The sequence below is a fragment of the Phocoena phocoena genome, chromosome 15, assembly GCF_963924675.1.
Source record: "Phocoena phocoena chromosome 15, mPhoPho1.1, whole genome shotgun sequence".
Lineage (NCBI taxonomy): Eukaryota > Metazoa > Chordata > Mammalia > Artiodactyla > Phocoenidae > Phocoena > Phocoena phocoena.
In genome coordinates, this window is record NC_089233.1 from 14,075,321 (window position 1) to 14,095,299 (window position 19,979).

General features: G+C 50.2%; 1 protein-coding gene across 1 annotated transcript in view; it reads right to left on the reverse strand.

Annotated features, from left to right (window-relative positions):
- CALN1 (calneuron 1) overlaps positions 1 to 15,754 on the reverse strand; it is a 458,323-nt gene extending 442,569 nt beyond the window's left edge. Inside the window, exon 1 of the mRNA XM_065893121.1 lies at positions 15,351 to 15,754. The gene's annotated coding sequence lies outside the window, so the exon portion shown is untranslated. The remainder of the gene's footprint in view (positions 1 to 15,350) is intronic.
- Between the last annotated feature and the right edge of the window lie 4,225 nt (positions 15,755 to 19,979).

Sequence of the window (19,979 nt, forward strand, 5' to 3'; positions counted from 1 at the left end):
TGCCATGTGAGGACACAGTGAGAAGGTGGACATCTCCAAGTCAGGATGAGAGCCCTCACCAGAACCTGACCATGCTGGCACCCTGATCTCAGACTTTCAGCCTCCAGAGCTATGAAAAAGATAAATGTCTGTTGTTCAAGCACCCCAGCAATGGTACTTTGCTATGCAGCCCAGGCTGACTTATACGAAGTTAGCATCCTTCTCTTCGCTGGGGCACTAGAATCTAATTCATACTAGTGTGTGATCCACTGCTGATGCATCAGTATTATTTCCTTCTTATTATAAGACAGGGGGTGGCAACTCCGGTGCCTACAGGGATTGGGCAGTAATGTAAAGAGGCAAAGCAGCCAAGTGTCAAGCAAGCAGGTGGCCACAGTGGAATGGCTCACCTTGTCCAAAGGAGTAGCCACAGCTCATCACCTACTGACTGCTGCTGTGAGGGAGTCTGGCACGGCACGGCCAGACGTAATGTTAAAGAGAAGCTAGAAGTCCAGACGGTTAAAACAATAAATTGACTGATTTTTAAGTGCTGGCACCTACTTCAAAGGTTTAAAACACTTTGTGAGAAAACAACAACAAAATTAAAAAACACAACAACTCAAAACCAAACAACAACAATGGCCAACCTCTTTGTGGGTTGGCTTTTGCCCAGGAGCCCCCAGTTCACCATCTCATTTTAGAAGAACCTCCTGGGACAGTTCTGGAAGCCACAGCGGTGACTGAGATGCTGGGACCCCAGGCAGTGGGAAGAGGCCTGGGAGATGATGTGTGGCTGCAGGTCACCAACTGGGCCACTGGCCTCGTCGTGGGGACCCGGTTGGGACGTACAATCAAGCTCTCACCTGTGGCTTCCTTCGGCAGTGGTCACCCCGATGCCTGCCTCTGATGTATTCCCCAGGGTCCAGGACCCTCCACCTAGAGGCAGCACCAAAAGAGACAGACAGCCTCAGCCCTAGACCCAATCTGCTTCCATGCTGTGGCGCTGCTCTTCCGGAAGCTGGCTACTGATGCCTACAGGGGCCCCTTCACCCCACCCTTGACACTTTCCAGTCACCTGGAACATCACACCCAGCTGAGGACTGTGCTGGGCTGGGCTTGGCTGGTACAGGTGGCACAGGGCAGCAGCAAGAAGCCACAGGGAGCTGAGGCCAAGGCCTTGGTCCAGGGTGTCGTGGCCAAAACGTGCTTCAGGTGCCGGGTCAGCTGCCAGAGGGGGCTCAGGTTCTCAGGGATCCCCAGGAGAGGGCTGAGGCTTCGTCCAAGCTGGAGTGCAGGAGACATGCTCCATGAGGACGGTTGAGGGTGTCCAGGCTGGATCTGGAGGCCGGGGTTTGGGAAGCACCAGTGTCGTTTGGTGCCCTCCACCCCCCGTTCCCAGGGACTGTGGCTGCCCAGAGGGTAGAGGGCTGTGGTCACCACATCACCCCAAACATCCTGCAATCCCGACTCCACCTCTCCAACCCAAACGAGACGAAGATCAAACGCCAGACAACAAAGTCAGGGCCAGAACCGCCACCAGTTTGCGTGGACAAGCCCGTGTCCGGGCAGGAGGCGGTAGATTAGGACCTAAACTAAAAGTGACAAGGAAACCAGTTACCGGCCTGCGGGGGGCTCGGCTCCCACATGCTGCAGCCCTGGGCTCCGCCAGCGCCACTCTCTGAAACGCCAGCCTCCCCTGCCGGCGCTGGTTCCACTATGTGTTGAAACGTATTCATTATATTTTAATATGATTATGTTCAATCCAGTAGACTGAAACAGATTTGTCCAGATGCATAATTGGTTTCTAAATGCCTGTTATTCTTGGTGGCAGTGTTGGCAGAGGCTTTGAGAATGGAGGGGAGTCCATTAGCTCTTCGTGTCCATTAGTCACGGTCGCGGGGGTCTCATCAGTGGGTCTTGGGGTCACCCTGGCTGCGTGGGACGCAGGGGCTTCTCTCTTGGGCTTAGGCCAGGAAACCAGGAGGGACTTTCTGCTGCTGACTTCTAGAAATGGACTGTTATACGGCAGAATATGAGGTCCAGACTTGAGTTCACTTACCCTCAGACTGCATGGAAGAGCCTCACCTGGGCAAAGGGACCAGAAGGGGGTACGAGCCTGGCCCGGCCCAGTTCGATGAGACTCTTGTCCCATCTCATGACTACTAGTTCTCTGCTTGAGAAACTGTGAGCCCCAATTTCCCAGAAAGCCAGACAGGGCCAGGCAGGGCTGTTCTGCTATGACCACTGGGCTGAACTGATCACCCCAGAAGTGGTCTCTTAGGAAGCACTTCTGACAACCTCATTTAGGTCTTTGTTCTGGGGACAGTGTCTAGCTATGGTCAGCACTGACCCCTGGTGTCTGGGGCTCATCCAGACTCCCCACTACTGGGCCCATCGTCCAAGCCTCCATCCTTCCCATCTAGATGACCACGGCAGCCTGCTCCCACTCCTGCCTGTTCTCCGAAGAGTCAGAGCAATCTTTGCAAAGCACAAAATAGATCACATCATGGCTCGTTTAACTTTCCAATCATATGCAGGATAAACTGCCAGTGCCCTACCGTGGGCTACGAGGCCCTGTGTGATCCAGCCTCTGACCACCTGCTCTCCTCTTCCCATCACTTAATCCCTGGCCCTCCTACGCACCCAGCTCATGCTTGCCTGGGTATTCGCATACCTCGTGCTCCCTCCGGAGGGCTCATGCCAGATCCATGAACATCCTGCCTCTCCTTATCATTCAGGTCTCCGCTCAATGTCACCTCCTAAGAGAGGCTCTTCCCAATCACTCAGGTGAAGTGCCCCCTCCACAGACACTCCAGACGCTCTCTGTCCTATTTTTTTCCAGTATAGCATTTATCACTATCTGAAATGATCTTATCTATCCATCTATCTATCTACTTGATAAATTTGGGAGTTCTACTTATAATAATTGCAGAGCAGTTCACAGAAGACTAACTCTCCAACAAATAACAATCACAAATTCTGGGGAGTATCTAAAAGACAACGCTCAAAAGTCACTGAGAGTGACCGCAAATAGGAAGAAACTGATAGGGAGTTGATATTCGGAGGAGGGAAAGCGATTTCCCATTTTTATGGTTTTCACCTGAAGGTAGCCCCCTGTCAGTGCCCTGTGAGGCTAGAAACTGAAACCTTACCGTTAAGGAATCAGAAGACAAGAGTTCAGGGAGTCAACAGCAGCAGGGATGTACCAGAAGGGAGAGAGTCACAGAGGGGAGACCCAAATACCCCAAGTAACTCTGCCGAACCTCTGGTCAATCCCAGGACTATACACCCAGGGCAGACTCAGGCAGCCCAGCTAAGACTCAGAGAACTGAGAGGATGTTTCAGCTCCCGTCCAGCCAAGTTAACTTCCTGCCGAAACAAACAAACTGACAAACAAGTGGACACTCTTCAGATGCACATAACAGAACCCAGAGTCTCTGCCATGTGTCGTTCACAAAGCCCAGGACGCAATTCAAATTACTAGACATACATACAACCCGGCAAATGTGACCTGTATTCAAGAGAAAAGGCAGCTGGTGGACACCAAGCTCAAGCTGACTCAGATATTGGAATTAGTTCAAAGACATAAAAGAAAATATTTGCTCAATGCTTATTGTCTGTCTCTCCCTCTAAAGCATGAGCTCTTCAAATGTGGGAACCTCATCAGCTCTGTCCCTTGCTCTAACCCAGCACCCAGAATAGCAAATGGTGCACAGAACGCATATAAACGTGATGCAAACTAGGACTGTATTTCTTCCTCCTTATTTTCTGTCTTTATCACTCGAGGCCCCTCTTAGATGAACTGAACACCAACAGAGAACAGAATGATCATTATTCCCTTTTGAAAAGAGGGCATGATTTTATGGTCGTGAATTAGTAGGGGCTGTTACAGACAAGTGGCTTTGATCTCTAATCACTGCCAAAAAGAAAGCATGTAGATCAGCTACTCTGAAATCCAATGTCATCATTTTTCAGAAATCATTCTTCATCACTTAACTGCCTTGGAGTCAAAAATATGTATATAAAATTAGCTCATTCTGGGACCTACAAGTTTAATTTGTGGCCAGTTTATTTCAGAGGAAATGGTTAAGCCCTAAGTTAAATATAATGGGTTTTTTTATGGGGAGGTTAATCACTGAGGTGGATGTTTACATTTCTTTCTGGATTAGAAGTTTTTCTGCCATAGTCAGAGTTGTTAGACCCTTGGTCTGGACTCTACAGGGGACCCCAAATTCTCCCTGAGGAGTTTCTCAGCCGCACTGCAGACAGGGTGATATTCAAAATGAGCAACCACGTAGGGCGCAGACACTGACCAATCAAAATGGACGCTAGTCGAGCACCAACCAATCGGAAGAGAGGCCAGTTCGAAGGAGCTGGTGTGGCGGAAGATGCATCCCAAACAGCATCCTGCTCAGGAAGGTGTCCTGGTCACCTCCTCAGTTTCCATAAGAGGATTTCAGGGCCCCCTCCAGCTCCACCACCTGTTAAAGCATATGGGATTGTACCCATCCAGCAGCCCAGGGAAGCTGCCCTCCAAGAACTTGTCAAGGAGAATTACCTCAGAATTCATTGCCCAGTGCTCATGCTGTTGGGAGAAAACCCACCCATCGAATTAACTTAAGCCATTTTCCTAAACCATGATTTTCAAGCTATTATGACTAGTGGGGAAACCCTTTCTTCAGGTAAATGTTATGAGGAACCCCAATATGAAAAATGACAGGGACGAAGCTGAGGGTTTGGGGTAGGTAAACCTTCAGCACAGCCATCTTTACCACCCTCCCATACACACACACACACACACACACACACACACACACACCCTTGAACACTACAGCAGCCTCTGATGCCACGCCTTGGAATCACTCATCATGGAAAAAGGCTTGAGGGGAAGGCAGCCTATCATCGATCATCTCAATTCTGAGTCAGACCTCCTGAGAGTATTTTGGGGCAGCTCTCTCTCCCTAACCATCCCCCCCCCAACCTTGAGGAATGTTCCAAGAGGCAGCCATATGGACAGTAAGGCCATTCAGGACATTGCATGTTGTATTACACCGTGTCCCTTCTCTGAGGACCCACGGGGAACATTTCTCTCTGCCTCCAGAAACAGAAATAGCTGTGCCTTTTCTGAGCAGTTGGTTGGCTCTTATGGCGAGGATGCTTTAATAAAGGACCGCTTCCTTCTCTGTGTTGGCTGAGAGAAAGCTCAGGGCTGCCCCAGAGTTCCACCTCTAGCAAATGCACAGGAACTGATGTCATGAATCTTGTGTCCTAACCTCATTCCTGGCTCCACTCTTGCTTTTGCTGTCTTGTTTTCCCTTTGTCTTATTTTCTTTGTCCATTTATTTTTTCATTTAATTATGCCTTGCAGTTGGATATGCATCTTTGCAAACCTCCTTGCATCCTTTCTGGAACAAGGTAGTGAAGATATAAATGGATCCTAAACGTGGGGTTTCTGCAGTGCGCCATGGCTCTCAAGTTGGCCACTTTATAACCGACTTCAGCAGGGACCAGCTCCCACATCAGCAATTTCACTGTCTTTTAAAACCAGGAAATCATTCTGCCTGGCCAAAAAGACGATGCTGATGCACTAGCTAGACTTCACTTTATTACATATTCATGTAATCTTGTTAGCTTCCTTGTGCACGGTACAACCATGCCAAGAGGAGGTGAGGAAGGAAGAAACTCATGACTCTGTTTGAATCCCAAATATTTGTTACTCTCCCTACACGTGCCATGGACTACCCTTAGGCTCTGATGGGACAGAGCAAAGGAAAGGGAGGATTTGGAGTGTTGGACAATCACTGAAGCTTAGATGTCTTACATTTTTGCTGGTATAATTTCACTTTCCTCCAAATCAGTGACTAGAAGGGAGAAAGCCATCTGCCCCATCCAGGAGTCTTTAAAATATAGGTCATGCTCCCAGCAACCTCCCACTCAAGGGGCAGTCTTAGTGACCTGGGGTCAAAAAACAAAAACAAAAACAAACCAGTGTCCCAACAAGAGCAGTGTATCCACAAGAAAGCAGGAACTCAATTACTGGGCTTCCCCAGCTCTTAGTAGGAGGGTGAGCTCTGAGGCTTAGGCATCAGCTACACTATATACATAGGGACTAAACAGAAACATGCTGGAGGAAAACCTCTCCCAGAGGGACTGTAAAGACAAGGAGATCTCCCATGCTGGCCCTGAGCTTTTCAGCTCACCCTGAACCACACAGATTATGGCAAGGCTGGGAGCTCCCTAAGCGCAGGGCCCAATCCCCTTCCCCCCCACCCCAAGGACTCCATGAGGGCGTGTGTGGTTCCTGGTATGTTACGGGCGGAAATCTACAGGGTACCAGTGGATTGATAAGCCCCTGAGGGCAACTGCAGGGCACAGTGGCAGAGATGCAAGAAAACTCTCAGCCTTGGCATTTGGGAAACATCTGAGCTTTTCTTTCTCACTTTTTCTCAGGCAGAGGTGCCTCTGGGTTCAGGTGAATTTACAATCTAGCTAGTCTCGAGGTGGCAATAGGAACTCAGGGCTAAAACACCAATCAGGACACCAGCATTGGCTCAAAAGCATCTCTTAGGGGGTTGGAGCCAGGGTCAAGACAGCAACCTTGGACTTGATTCAAAATGCACCTTGGGGGCTTCCCTGGTGGCGCAGTGGTTGAGAGTCTGCCTGCCGATGCAGGGGATACGGGTTCGTGCCCCAGTCCGGGAAGATCCCACATGCTGCGGAGCAGCTAGGCCCATGAGCCATGGCTGCTGAGCCTGTGCATCCGGAGCCTGTGCTCCGCAACGGGAGAGGCCACAAACAGTGAGAGGCCCGCGTACTGGAAAAAAAAAAAAAAATGCACCTTGGAAGCCAGGGATCCCCTCCCTCCATCCTAAGGTCTCTAGAGAACATCTCCCTCTGCAACAGAGGACACATCACCCTCCCACTTCCCACAGAACTGAGCAGCTGGGAAAACACGCTCATCTCATTTCCGGAGAATGCTTGGGAGACCCGGACAGCCCAATGACCAGCTCCCTGGTGATGGAACCACCGGGAAACAGCCTTAGCTGAGTGGAGGAAAATTTGGTCCCTTCATCTGGTTCTCAAAAGACAGAGGCGGGGAGGGTCGGGGGGACTTCTCTGGTGGTCCAGTGGTTAAGACTCCGAGCTTCCAATGCAGGGGGCGCGGGTTCGATCCCTCCTCAGGGGAACTAAGATCCCACATGCCACGCGGACGAAAAAATAAAAATAAAAATAAAGACAGAGTGGGAAATAAGCCTGAGGATACGGCAGAAGAGAATGTGGTAGAAGGCCACGGGCAGCAGCTTTCCAAGCTCAAATGTTCGGTCCCAGGATTAGAGAGGGGGGAGAACCCAGGCCTCCTGAGTGCAAACACTGGTGAGGTGCGAGGCCCCATGTATCCACGTGTCCCTCGGCCTCCCCAGGACCTCCCTGAAGTGGACAGAGGGGCTGCCTTCCCATGCGACCGTGACCTGCAGCCCTGGAGAGCTCCAGGCAGCGCCAGGGAGGGGCAGCAACCATCAGTGAGAGGCCAGCCAGTGCTCTCCGTGAATCTGTGAATTGCTGCCCCGCTGGGACTCGAGAATTCCAGGAGCCAAACCTCGGCCTCCCTTTGACAGAGCCACTTTTCATCTTCTTTGGCTTCGGGAGCCAGCAAACGCACACAGGCGAAAATCAGTTAATAACTATGCACGTTTTATAATAAATTTTAACAATTTAAGAGTCTGGTACAGCTTTATTACAGTTTTTATTTCACCGCACTAATTCAGTACCTAATAACCTGCCAGAGACACAGAATTCACTTGACATATGCGCTGAGAGCTAAGATAATGGAATATGCAGAGGGAGAACCTTGGGTCACACCCAGCAAGGCGTTCCTCCTTTCCCTGGGGATCCGGGAGGGAAAGCAGCTCTCAGAATTGCTGGGAGTGGACTGTGACCTGGGGTCCCAACCTGGGTCCAAGCAGCGGGTTTCCCTGTGTTTCTGTCCCCCACGGAAGGACAGGCAGGAGGGATGGAATAGCCCGGACGGTGCCGTGTTTAAGGACAGCCTGACTCTGCCGGGATTAGTCTCAGAGCACACAGCCTGCCCCACCGCATTCCTTAGATCTTTTGGTGGCTAGAAGGTGGAATGGCTCATCTTCTTGGGGCTGGCAGCTGGCCACCTCCACCTCATTCAGGCCTGACCTGAGGGAAAGGAGATCAGCCCAAATGAAAACCTCTTAGGAACTAGGTCCAGCTTCCGTCCCTGCCTCTCCTGCCCACAGCACGTCCCCAGCAGGGTTCTCAAAGCCTGGCCCCCAGACCAGCAGCCTCTGCATCACCTGGGAAGCTGTTAGACATGCAAGTTCTCAGCCCCACCTCAGAACCCAATCTGACGTTCTGGGGGTGGAGCTCAGGGAATCTGTGTCCTAACAAACCCCCCAGGTGATTTTGATGCACGCTGGAATTTGAGAAATACTCAAGTTTGAAAGGTCAAGAGAGAGCATTCTCTAGTGCCACCAGGAATGCTTACAAGTTAATGGGACTCAGTTCCAAAGCCTTTAAAATCACATTTCATGACCTCTACATTCTATTGCCAATCTTATTTAAAAGATAGTAATAGGTAGATACATACATAAATACATATGTAAATACATACATACATATGTTTGTATATAGATATCAGTATATGTATATATGAGTGTGTGTACGTATACACGCACACACACACACATACACACAGCATTGTTCGGCATTCTCAAGTGAAAACAAAAATTTTCTTTATGTGCTATTTCAGAATGACATGGAATTTAATAAAATGTCTTATCCATGTGGGTGTAGTGCTGTAACCTCTCACTGCTCTTCAGGTAAAATAAACTGATGTGGGAAAACATGAGAAAAAAAAAAGAGAGAGAGAGAGAGAGCGTTCTAGAAATGTCTGTTGAAGCTGTGATCAAGCCGTCCAGAGGTCTGGGGGTGAGTTCTGTGCTGCCGTCTCTACGCTGCCAGGAAAACCTGGGCCTCAGTCTCCTCATTTAGAAAGATAAGGACACAGGCTGGACCTCACTAAGGCAGCCCTGACATCCGGGACAGATGGCTGAAATGAAGCCCAGCAGGTGCCCACAGTGCCCCTGTCTTTAGGGAGAGGCCCGAGTGGATCACGTCCTACAGCCCCCACTGGGGTGTGTGGTTGCTAAATGCATCTTAGCTTCCAAACAAAGGAGAACAACGGCAAGGAGAGGGGTCCACGACCAGCAAGAGTGACAGAGGGAGAGAAAGCAAGGTAGGCTGAATGTGTGAGCGTGTGTGTGTGTCTGCACATGCGTACTAGGAGAATTTAGCTAGGTCCCTGCTCCTTTGGTTTTCTTTTCTCTCCCCTTTATCTCTTTCCTCTATCTCTTGACCATCTGTTTCTCCGAGAACATGATGAAGTCTCTCCCATTCTACTGAGAAGTAAACTCAACGCTTCCTGAGGTTTTGCAACTCCCTCTGTCTGCCACCCTCTCTCTCCTTCCCACCAGAATGAATCCCCTTGAAATAGTGGTCTCCAATCAAAGGCATCACTTCACAGCTCCAGTTCCTTCCCTGACCTCCCTCAATCTGGCTTCCACCTCCATCGTTCCAGGAAAGTGTGCTCGGCGCCTCCTACTTTCCAAACCCGAGGGTTGCTCCCTGCCCTCGTTCTCTATGACATCCCATCCTCTCCAGGTTCTGCCTTCTGATGCTAAGTAACTGCCACCCTTCGACCTTTTGTATCCTTAGTTTAAATTTTTACATTTGATGTTTCATTACATACACATGTATACATTATACTATCCAAAATATGTTAGGGAAATAGACAAGGTATAGTCTACCCAATTTTTTCGGTGTCCCTTGAATGAAACTCCAGAAGAAAATATTCTTTTAGAACAAAATGCCAGGAAAATTTTCTTTTCCTTGCGGAACTAGCGCATCATCTCATGGACAACGGATCCTTGCGGAACTAGCGCATCATCTCATGGACAACGGATCCTTGCGGAACTAGCGTATCATCTCATGGACAATGGAACTCAAGAAGCAATTCCCCACAACAGTTTGAAACAGGCAAATCGACAATGTCAGTCTCTATGGAGAGAGGAGGGATCTGGGGTGTGAATACTGTCCTAGTTCTTGATCTGGGTACTGCTTAGTGTGTTCAGTTGGTAAAAATGTACGAAGCTGTATAATTAATGATACGAGACCTTTGGGATACATACTGTACTTCTGTAAGTATTTTAAAGAATTCCCATTTTTCTTTTTTAAAAAATTGAAATATACCTGATTTACAGTGTTGTGTTAGATTCAGCGAAGTGATATATATATATATATATATATATATATATAATCCTCTTTTTAAAATCCTTTTCCATTACAGGTTATTACAAGATATTGAGTATAGTTCCCTGTGCTATACAGTACGTACTTGTTGGCCCATTTTCCTTTTTCCTGACCAGAAGTTCTGATCAGATTGGTGGCTCTATTATGTTTTTTTCTTTTTTTTTGGCCATACCGTGCGGCATGTGGGATCTTAGTTCCCTGACCAGAGATCGAACACGCGCCCCCTGCAGTGGAAGTGCAAGTCTTAACTGCTAGACCTCCACGGAAGTCCCTCAATTATACTCTTATACAACCCTTTGACCTTCAATTGTGCATTCTATTTTTTTCTGATCTTGTGCTTCTAAACTGTATTCTCCTTGGTACAGAATTTTTCTCCTTAGTTTATGATTTATATATTTTCTACTTCATTATATATCCACCACCAAAATGCTATCCAAAATGCTTTCTGGAAGTAGCCAAGGTAGAAATAAATAGATCTTCTTTCAAGTGGAGAAAGTCTATTTTTTGTCTCTGCATCCTTCATGCCCGGCATATAGTAGTTACTCAATTAACATTGAAAGAAAGAAAAGTCTATCTGTAAAGGAAAAGAGAAAAATAGGGCAAAAGCAAATGGAGATCTCAGGAGTCAAGAAAGGGGTCCTTTTAAGATGAAGGAGACCTGAGCAGATCTCTAAGGATGTTGGGAAGAAGCCAAGAGAAAAAGACAAGTGGAAAATGGGGAGGATGATCTATGAGCCTTGTTCCCAGGAGAAGAGACAGAATACAGGAAGGGGATGAATTGTCTTAAACAGGAGAGACACCTCTTTTTCCGTCTCCTTGACTGGTTTTGCTAGTTTCCTCTCTTTAACCTGTAAATAGTTGTAATGCCTCAGAATCCAGTCCCGAGTCCTCTCCATCCGTAGCCTGTCTCCTGATGATCTCATCTGATAAAGCTTTAAATACCATCTGGGCTCATGGCCCCCAAGGCTGTACCCAGCCCAGATCTCTCCTGTGAACTCAGGACAGCCCACTCAACATCTCTGCCGGGATGCTCAACAGACGTTGTTGCAAAGTGAGCAGAACCAACTGCTGATCTTCTCCCAAACCTGCTCCACCCACAGCTGTCCCCACCAGAGGCCAAAGAAGCTTGAGTCATCCTTGACTCATCTTTTCATCTCACACAATTACCCAATCCATCAGCAAATCCCATTGCCTCCATTCTTAAAACAAAAAAACAAAACAAACAAAAAACAGTAACAAAAAAACAGAATCCTAGTACTTTGCACACATCCACTGTTAACCCCCATCCAGCCACCGTCCCCTCTCACTGGGATTTGGTAATCATCTCCCAGCTGGTCTTCCTGCTTCCACCCCATCACCTACAATTGTTTCCCAACACGGTAGTTAGAAGAATCATTTTTAAATGTCCCTCCTCTGCTCAGAACCCGGTGCAAACTTCCACCTCCCTCAGAGTCAGAGCCCAAGTTCTGGTGACACCTCCAAGGGCATTACTCCAGCGCTGCCTTCTCCCCACATCCTGTCTGGGATTGCACCCACCCAGGCCCATCACTCTCCCTGAGTGATGTTCTCTCCAGCACATGCTATTTACAATTTACAATTCACCCTGCTGTTGCTTACTTTTTGTCTTCCCCACTGGATGAAAGTTTCACAAGATCAGGGCTTTCTGTCTGGTTTGTTCACTGCTGCGCCTAGACCGCAGCTCCGTGCACGTTTTGTGCTCAATACGTATTGGTTGAATTCCATTTTCCCAAGTGGCTCTCTCTCCTATCTCCCTTAGAATAAAGTTCCCTCCTTTGCGGGCACCCAAGGCCCTTTGGGGCCTGGCCCCTCTCTCCCACCTGGCCCTCCAGAACATAGCCAGGTGGAATCACCCACCACCCCCTCAAGTGCCTCTTCCACCTCTGGCCTTTGCTTGTGTCATCTCCTCTGTCAAGAATGCTCTTCCAAAGCGACCTCTTTGGGGACTCACTTTGGGGGTCACCCAAATAACTGAGCTGAGCCCAAGTTAGGGCCCTACCGCTGTGCGCCTGTGGTCCCCTGGACTCCTGCCTCTCATAACCCGCATCATCTGCATGGACACAACTGTCTGTCTCCCACTTGACAGCAGAGGTGCCGTCATCCTGGGCTGGATGCCCTGGGTGAATGCTAGGTAGCGATGGTATCAGTTGTTGTTGTTATTATTATATTATTATTACAATTACTATTATCTTTGATAAATATTTAAATCAGTGACTCTCCCCAATGGGCACTGTCTACATACACATCAACTGATTGATGAACTGACGGATCTATTAATTGACTCGTCCTACACACCAGAGTGACAGAGCGGTTTTCCCTTTTCAAGGCTCTTCTCTTCTTCAAACGTGACAAAGAGGGGGTAGCCCACGGTGAGGGAAGGCAGTGGGGACTTCGACGCCCAGCAAGCCGAACGGCTTCCAGGACACGCCTGGGGTCCACAGGCTCCTTCTCCAGGTCCTCGTGCAGGAGATATTTTGTATTAGTTCAGATTTCCCCATAAAAGGACATATTTGAGTCCCAATTTATGACAGTCACGGGGCTCTTTGACGCATCTGGCTCCACTGCATCTCTTAAGTAAAGTGAGTGAGCAGTGGTTTGGTTTAGCCGTTAAAGATCACCTATGTTGAAGGTTACCTGTCCACAGACCATCATGTGTTTATTCAATAAACTTTTCTGTAGTTTCAGGGCCGCGCCAGGCCCCGTGCTAGCCATGGGGAGCGGTGTGATGGCACGGATGAGGTCGTCCCTGCCCCGAGAGAAGGCACGGGCCAGCAGCCAGTGAAGGAGACATTGGAGCTATTTAAATATCAATAGTTCCATCCTCGGTGATACAGTTTACTTAACTGAAGGTGGCTGCCTTCATTGGAAGGAGAGAACAATTTCTTTTATACCTGCTGTGTCCTCAGACCTTAGCTACATTATTCCATTGAATCCTGACAACTTTACCATATCACAGTTGAAGAAACTGAAGCTCACTGAGATTAGGTAACTGGCCCAGGCCACACGCTAGTAAGTGGTGGACCTGAGATTCCAACAGAGGTCTGTCCTTCCCCGAAGGCCACGTCCTTTCTGCTCCATCACCCTGGTAATGTGAGAGCCCGCCAAGGCCATTAAATGAATTCCCATGGACCACAAAACTCTTAAGAAGTTGCCGGGTCTAAACAAACTCCATTGGGATCTCTTTATAGCGCCTTGAAAGCCAGCAGCCATCCAATAAATTTTGACCACACACACACACACACACACACACACACACACACATCATTAAGGTGAAGAGAAAAACTGACACAAAGGAACAGTCTACCTATTTAACCACTGGGCCTCAAGCCGGGTGAAGGGCAAAGGGCAGGAAGAGGGGCCCGTCTCTGCCTGAGAAGCACCCAGGTTGGACCCTCTGTCTATGAGCTCAGGGAAGTACCCTGCTCGCCATGGCCACGGTCCCGCCTAGCATCCCAGCACCAGGCAGAAGCCCAACCCTCACGATGCCATTCACGGACCAGCTGGAAGCAAAGCTGGGAAGGGGGTACGAAACCCTCCACAGGCCTCCCCCCGTCATCCTGCTTCCCGTGTGGCTTTCAGTTTACAGGAAACATCTCTCCCTGGATGCCTCCCTCAGAACCTCCAGATTACTACACGAATCCACTGATGGGCACAGCGATTAGGAATGCCATCAAGTGCTTCATTTGTGGGTTCTGAATAGCCTCTCCTAACCAGAGTGTTTCTGCCATGGCTGAGAGTTTTATTGCCCTGAGAATACGAATCACATTGCAACCCTGGTCTCCGGGAGGCACAGACACTGACGCCCATGCCACTCACCCAGAGAAAGTTCCCATTCTTTGCTGGGGGATCGGAAAGGATTTCACTGCACACACCCTAACTACTGTTCCTGTGAACAGCTGGGGACACTGCAGGCAATGACTTTGTGGGGAAATCCCCACTTCCGTGAGCTATGCTTTGGCCCAGATCCCTCTCAAGATTGGAAAAGCAATGTTAATCATCCAGAGTGTTTTAAAGCCCCTGGAAACATCAGTAGAAGTGCTTTGCATCCGAAGCTACTTTCCCGGGGCAGGGGTTGCAAGCCTCCTCTCAAAGCACATGGACCCCGTATTTCGGGCTCCCGGGGACTGTTACCCAGGACGATGAAAATGGCTCCCTCTGCCAGGGCCTGGCTTTCAGGGACATCTGTGAGGTCGTGTCAAGCTGATTAAGAGGAAACCTCTCTTTCGGGTACGACTCGAGAAGAGCATTTCACCCAGAAGGAATGAAAACAAATCAATGAAGGATTTACAGATAGATGTTCTCTGGGCCCAAGTACAATTTACAAAATGCAATGGGAACGAAGATAAATCTCCCTCTCTCTGCCAGCCTAGAGCAGATTCCTGAAGCAAAGCAACTCTTTGCCACAGAACCTCAGACTCGGCTAGAAGTGAGTTTCCTCAAAAGTCACCGGGAAAGGGTTATGGATTCCTGAAATACTACAGCAAGCATTTTAATCGAGTCGCATTCAATGTAAAGGGGAAGGGAGGTGCCGCACGGTGTTCCTGCCGGGACAATTTACAGAGAGAAAGTTCTATGCGATGAGTTTTCCAATAACACAGGGGAACGGCCATTGTCAGACTGACCCAGTGGCAGGTCATTGATTTAAGAAGCGAGTCAAAGTCAGGGTTATGCCCTTTTCATGCTGACCTGAGACAGGGGACCCGGCCAGGGAGGAAATGGTTTGGCAGGAGCCCGAGCTTGAAGAAACATGTTTCCTGGCTCCTCCAAGCCACTTGGGCAGCTAGGTGAAGACAGGGCCAAAACAAACACATTGGGAGCTCCCTCCAGACCCCGACCCCTCCCCTTCCTCCGAAACCCATGAAAACTTGATTTGTTTCGACTAAACACAAGCTGGGAAACTGGAGAGGAAGCAGAGGGGAAGCAGGAAAGAAAGGCGGGCCAGGCAGCGTCCATGCAGTCAGTTGTGTTATTGATTTAGAGCCACACAAGCCCCAGAGTGCCATCGACAAGGATCATACCTCCTGCTGATCTCGGGGGAAACTCTCCAAGATCCATGGCTGGGAGTTCAGGAGAATCTCTAAGCCATCAGGAAGGAGCGGAGCACTGCAGCTCCTCAGAATGATGGACCAGGGCGAGCTTTAATTAACAGGGTCTGATGCCTCTTCTTTTTTGGTAACTGAGAAGATTTAAAGGGCTAGAGTCCCAATTTGGAGGGTGCCGGTGCTGTGCCTGCTGCTGCCTTTGCTGCTGCTCCGTCCACCGCTCCCAGCTGCCGGAACAGCTTCCTGCAGACCTCTCTCTTCAGCAAGGAAGCGGAGCAATGAAGGTGGAAAAGTGCAGCCAGGAACCCCGGGGGGATCTTGGGCTATGTGGTTTGAATCAGAACTGCGGGGCCGTGGACCCAGGCACTGCCCATCCGAGTGAGTCCTGCACAGTCTCCCAGACCGGGGAGAAGAGCTGGGCTCCTTGGGTGCAGGTGACGGCAGGAACCCCCTCTCCAGATGTGGGGTTGGATGGACAGTGCCCAGGAAGAGTGGGCAGCAGGGGCTCTGCTGTGTGCTTCCTTCCTGAAAGGACGGCTGGGTGACAGCTACCGTGTACGCTGTACACACACCCCTGCCCATAAACACACGTATCTGTCCAGGTACACACACACCCCTGTCCATGCACACAGACACGTACCTGCACATGTACCAGCGTCTGCCCAGGTACACACACACCCCTGTCCATGCACACACATGCCTGCCTGAGCACACACATATCTGTCCAGGTACACACACACCTATCTAGGTACGCACACATGCCCATCTTCCAGACCCCCAGGTACAAAGGCACATGACCTGCAGCCAGCCAGACGTCCTGTCCTATACCTGTATTTTACAGGTAGATCAACAAGGGAAATAGTTGTAACACAGAGCACAGCCAGAAGGGAGTCTAGGGTAAGGCGGTGGAGGTATGACCCAAGGGGTGGGGGGGCCGGGGGGTCCCTGCCTCTATGCTGCCTGTCCAGGAGCAGGGCTCTATGCCAGGGAGAGTCTCAATTCAAGACCAAGACCCCCAGAGCCCCGCTGGCCACATGGCCTCTCTCCAGCTGCTCCTGCTGTCTATTCGTGAGGCCTCACCTTGGATAAGACCTCACTGTCTCATCCTCACACTTACCTATCCTGGGCTTGGCATCCTTACAAGAGTTGATTTTCTCTGTGACACTTCAGCCGATACAGCAGCACCTAGTGTGATACTTTTAATATCATTCTCTCCCAGTAAGCACCCAAAAGAAATCCGGCCAATTGGGGCTCAGCAGACTCAGGGCCCAGCCCTCAGGGGCGGGGGGTGGGGTGGGGAGGGGAGTTGAGCGCCGGATGCGGGTGAACCTCAGATCCTGCCCAGCTCTGGTACGAGCACAGATGCGACCCTCTCCCCATCTTGAGCCTGGATTTCCTCATTTGTAAAATGACAGGGTTGAACTGAGCCAGCGCCCTTCCCCGAGAGGGGAAGCAAGGAGGGAGACGTGGGGACTCTCAGAAAGCACGCTCCATTATCCAAACACCAAGCTGGACCACATCTTCTCCTCGGCTGATGGGGACGGTGCACTGCAGAGGGCATCCGCTAAAAAAAAATCTAGAAAAACACTGTGCGGGATTATCTCCAAAGGCCTCCGAGTCAGTGAGGGATGGAGTGGGGCGGACACACGCTCCCTGATTGCAGCTTCTCCTCTGAGCCATGGGTCCTGCACACGTCAGGAAGCAAGTGCTTGCAATTCCAGCCGAGCCTCAGGTAAAATCACTGACAGCTCCAGTCTCTCCCCACCTTGCCCATACCCACTTTACCCCTGCCTGGTACCCTCCTCTCACCCTCAGATGCCAGTGCCCTCAAGCCCCCTGGCAATACAAACCTTCTTAGCAAAGACCCTGCCCTCACCCGCTTAGACATCAGCTCCATGTAACTTCCTGTCTCCATCCTCCGGGGAGACTTGCATATGGCATCTTCTCTTGCCTTGAATGAGAGTGACCAAGAAAAATGGGGAGATCGGGGCTGGGGGCTGAGGTGGGAGATGTGTGCCTGGCACAGAAAGTGTCCCCACAGACTCACAGCCCCAGAGCCCTCTGGCCCTCGGGGCATCTCTGAGGAAGGTGGCCTCTGGGGTTGACAGAGCTGGCACAGCAGAGACGTGTCCAAGAAAAGCCACATGACAAGGAAGTATCTGGAGGGAACAAGGGAATTCCAAGCTCCATTCCTACTATCAGATCCTTGGGGTCTCTTCCCCAGTTTTCATTAATAAAATCAAGCCCCACATCTTTGAGACTGGCAACAAAGAGAGTGCTTCCCTGGGGAGGAACAGTGGCCTCGATACCCCTCGCTCGGGGACCCCTGGAGTACTCTCCCCATGGGACCACAGCTGCCAGTGCCATGGCCCCGTGGCCCTTGGTGCCCCATGATGGCGCAATACACGTCTTTCCTCAGAACAAAGAGCTATGAATGCAGAGAGTGACAGGATCTAGGCCCCCGGGGCAGAGACAGTGGCTTACTCAGCCTCACCACAGCCCCCAGTGGGCCCTTAGGAAGGGAGGTCATCCGAGGCCCCCACCACGGGGAAGTGCCCTTGGGAAGATCCTGACCTCTCCAAGTCCAAACGGAAAAGACCATGGCCTAAAGAGACAGGTGGTCCCTCCCCACCTGTCTGAGGTCCACCGTTTCCGCTCCTTTGGCCCAAATGATGACCTGGCTCTCCTCCAGTGACTGACAAATGAGAATATCCACCCCCTTCATTCCTATCTGCAGGAGCTTAACTTTATCTGACTTTTGCAAGATAAGCTTACCAGAATACAACTCAGGAGGCCTCACTCTTTAAACGGTGGGACTGATTCCGTGGAGCCTCGAAATTGGCCTGCCCCCAAATCTGTTTTTGTGAATCTGGTTATCCACCCTGGCCCCTAGGCACAGGCCAGTCGCAGATGCTCTGCCATGCTGGGACCGGGCTTTCTAGACCACTCTTCCCAGGCACCCCTGCCCACTGGCTTCTAGTGGTTCAGCCAAAGGAGGCAGATGGGAAAGCCAGGAGGGAGAGAGCGCAGAGGGATGACTCCCGCCCCCAGCTTCCTTCGTTACTGCCGAGACCAGCCTCACTGCACCCCTTCTCTAGACTACTCTTCCCAGGCACCCCTGCCCACTGGCTTCCAGTGGTTCAGCCAAAGGAGGCAGATGGGAAAGCCAGGAGGGAGAGAGCGCAGAGGGATGGCTCCCACCCCCAGCCTCCTTCGTTACTGGTGAGACCAGCGTCACTGCACCCCTTCCGAGGTCCAGCACCAGTTTTGCCCGCCTCGCAGAGGTGCCAGCAGCTGGGTCATGTCCCCCTGCAGTCAGACCACTCACCAGCCATCCACACTCCACCCCAACTGCCGCATCCCCTCCACTGTGGCAGTCCTGCTGGGTTGATGCCTCCATCAGGGCCTCTCTTAGGCCAGGTAAGACCACCTCTTCTCTCGTGTTCCCCAGCCCTAGAGATGGTAGCTGTTCTCACAGTGATTAATTCTTGGATTATTTCAGCTTTCCAGTTCCTGTGTAATTAATCCTCTGTGTTAAATGCCATCTGTTTGAAATAGCTCGTGTGGTTTTGTTTTCCTGACTGGACAAGAATTTTCCTTGGAGATCCCAAATTGGAGCGTTCTTATAGTCATGTTCAAGTCAGAATCGGAACATTCTGGCATATACCACACGTTTTGGAAATCAATGTTAACATTTGCAGGTTAAAAGAAATTACGAGAGAGAGGAAAGTTTTAAGATTGTTCCTCATGTTGCAGCCCACTGGCATATCCTTATGTTACATATTTGTCATTTATTACACCAAATTTACAGATATCAAAAAGAAAAAATAGGGCTTCCCTGGTGGCGCAGTGGTTGAGAGTCCTCCTTCCGATGCAGGGGACACGGGTTCGTGCCCGGGTCCGGGAAGATCCCACATGCCGCGGAGCGGCTGGGCCCGTGAGCCATGGCTGCTGAGCCTGTGCGTCCGGAGTCTGTGCTCCGCAACGGGAGAGGCTGCAACAGTGAGAGGCCCGCGTACCGCAAAAAAAAAAAAAAAAAAAAAAAAATACTCCTGGTCAATTTTAGAGTTACTGAATTCAAAACAAAAGATTCTTCAGGGGCAACTTAGGAAGTCAACCTCAGAACTGAACTGAACGCCAGCCCAATGGGGAAGAACTCAGGGTAACTTACACATGATCGTTCTGCTTACTGGTAGATGCTACGTTAGGTTCATTGAGTAAATCTTAGTACGCTTCATCAATATTTTGGAACTTGGACCATGTAGGCTATTAGCGTATTGGAGCTCCTTAATTCATCTCTCATTTCATCCCCTTGGGGTTCTGATCTGAGAACAGAGATCAAGACAAAATTGTTCCTCGGGCAGGGGTAAGAATGTGGAGGCAAAATGTTTTTGCAGTCCACTACATCATTTGACCTCTGCCCAGTTTTCCAGGACACCACATCCAGCATGGTCAGCGTGTGCTACCCTAGAGATATGGCCCTACGCAGCCCTCTCCTCTCCATTCGCACTGTCACCGGCTTCACGCAAGCCCTTTTCTCTCTCAGCTGATCTCCTACGAGAAAGTTCTAAATGAATCCCCCTCCCTCCATTCACCAATAATGCC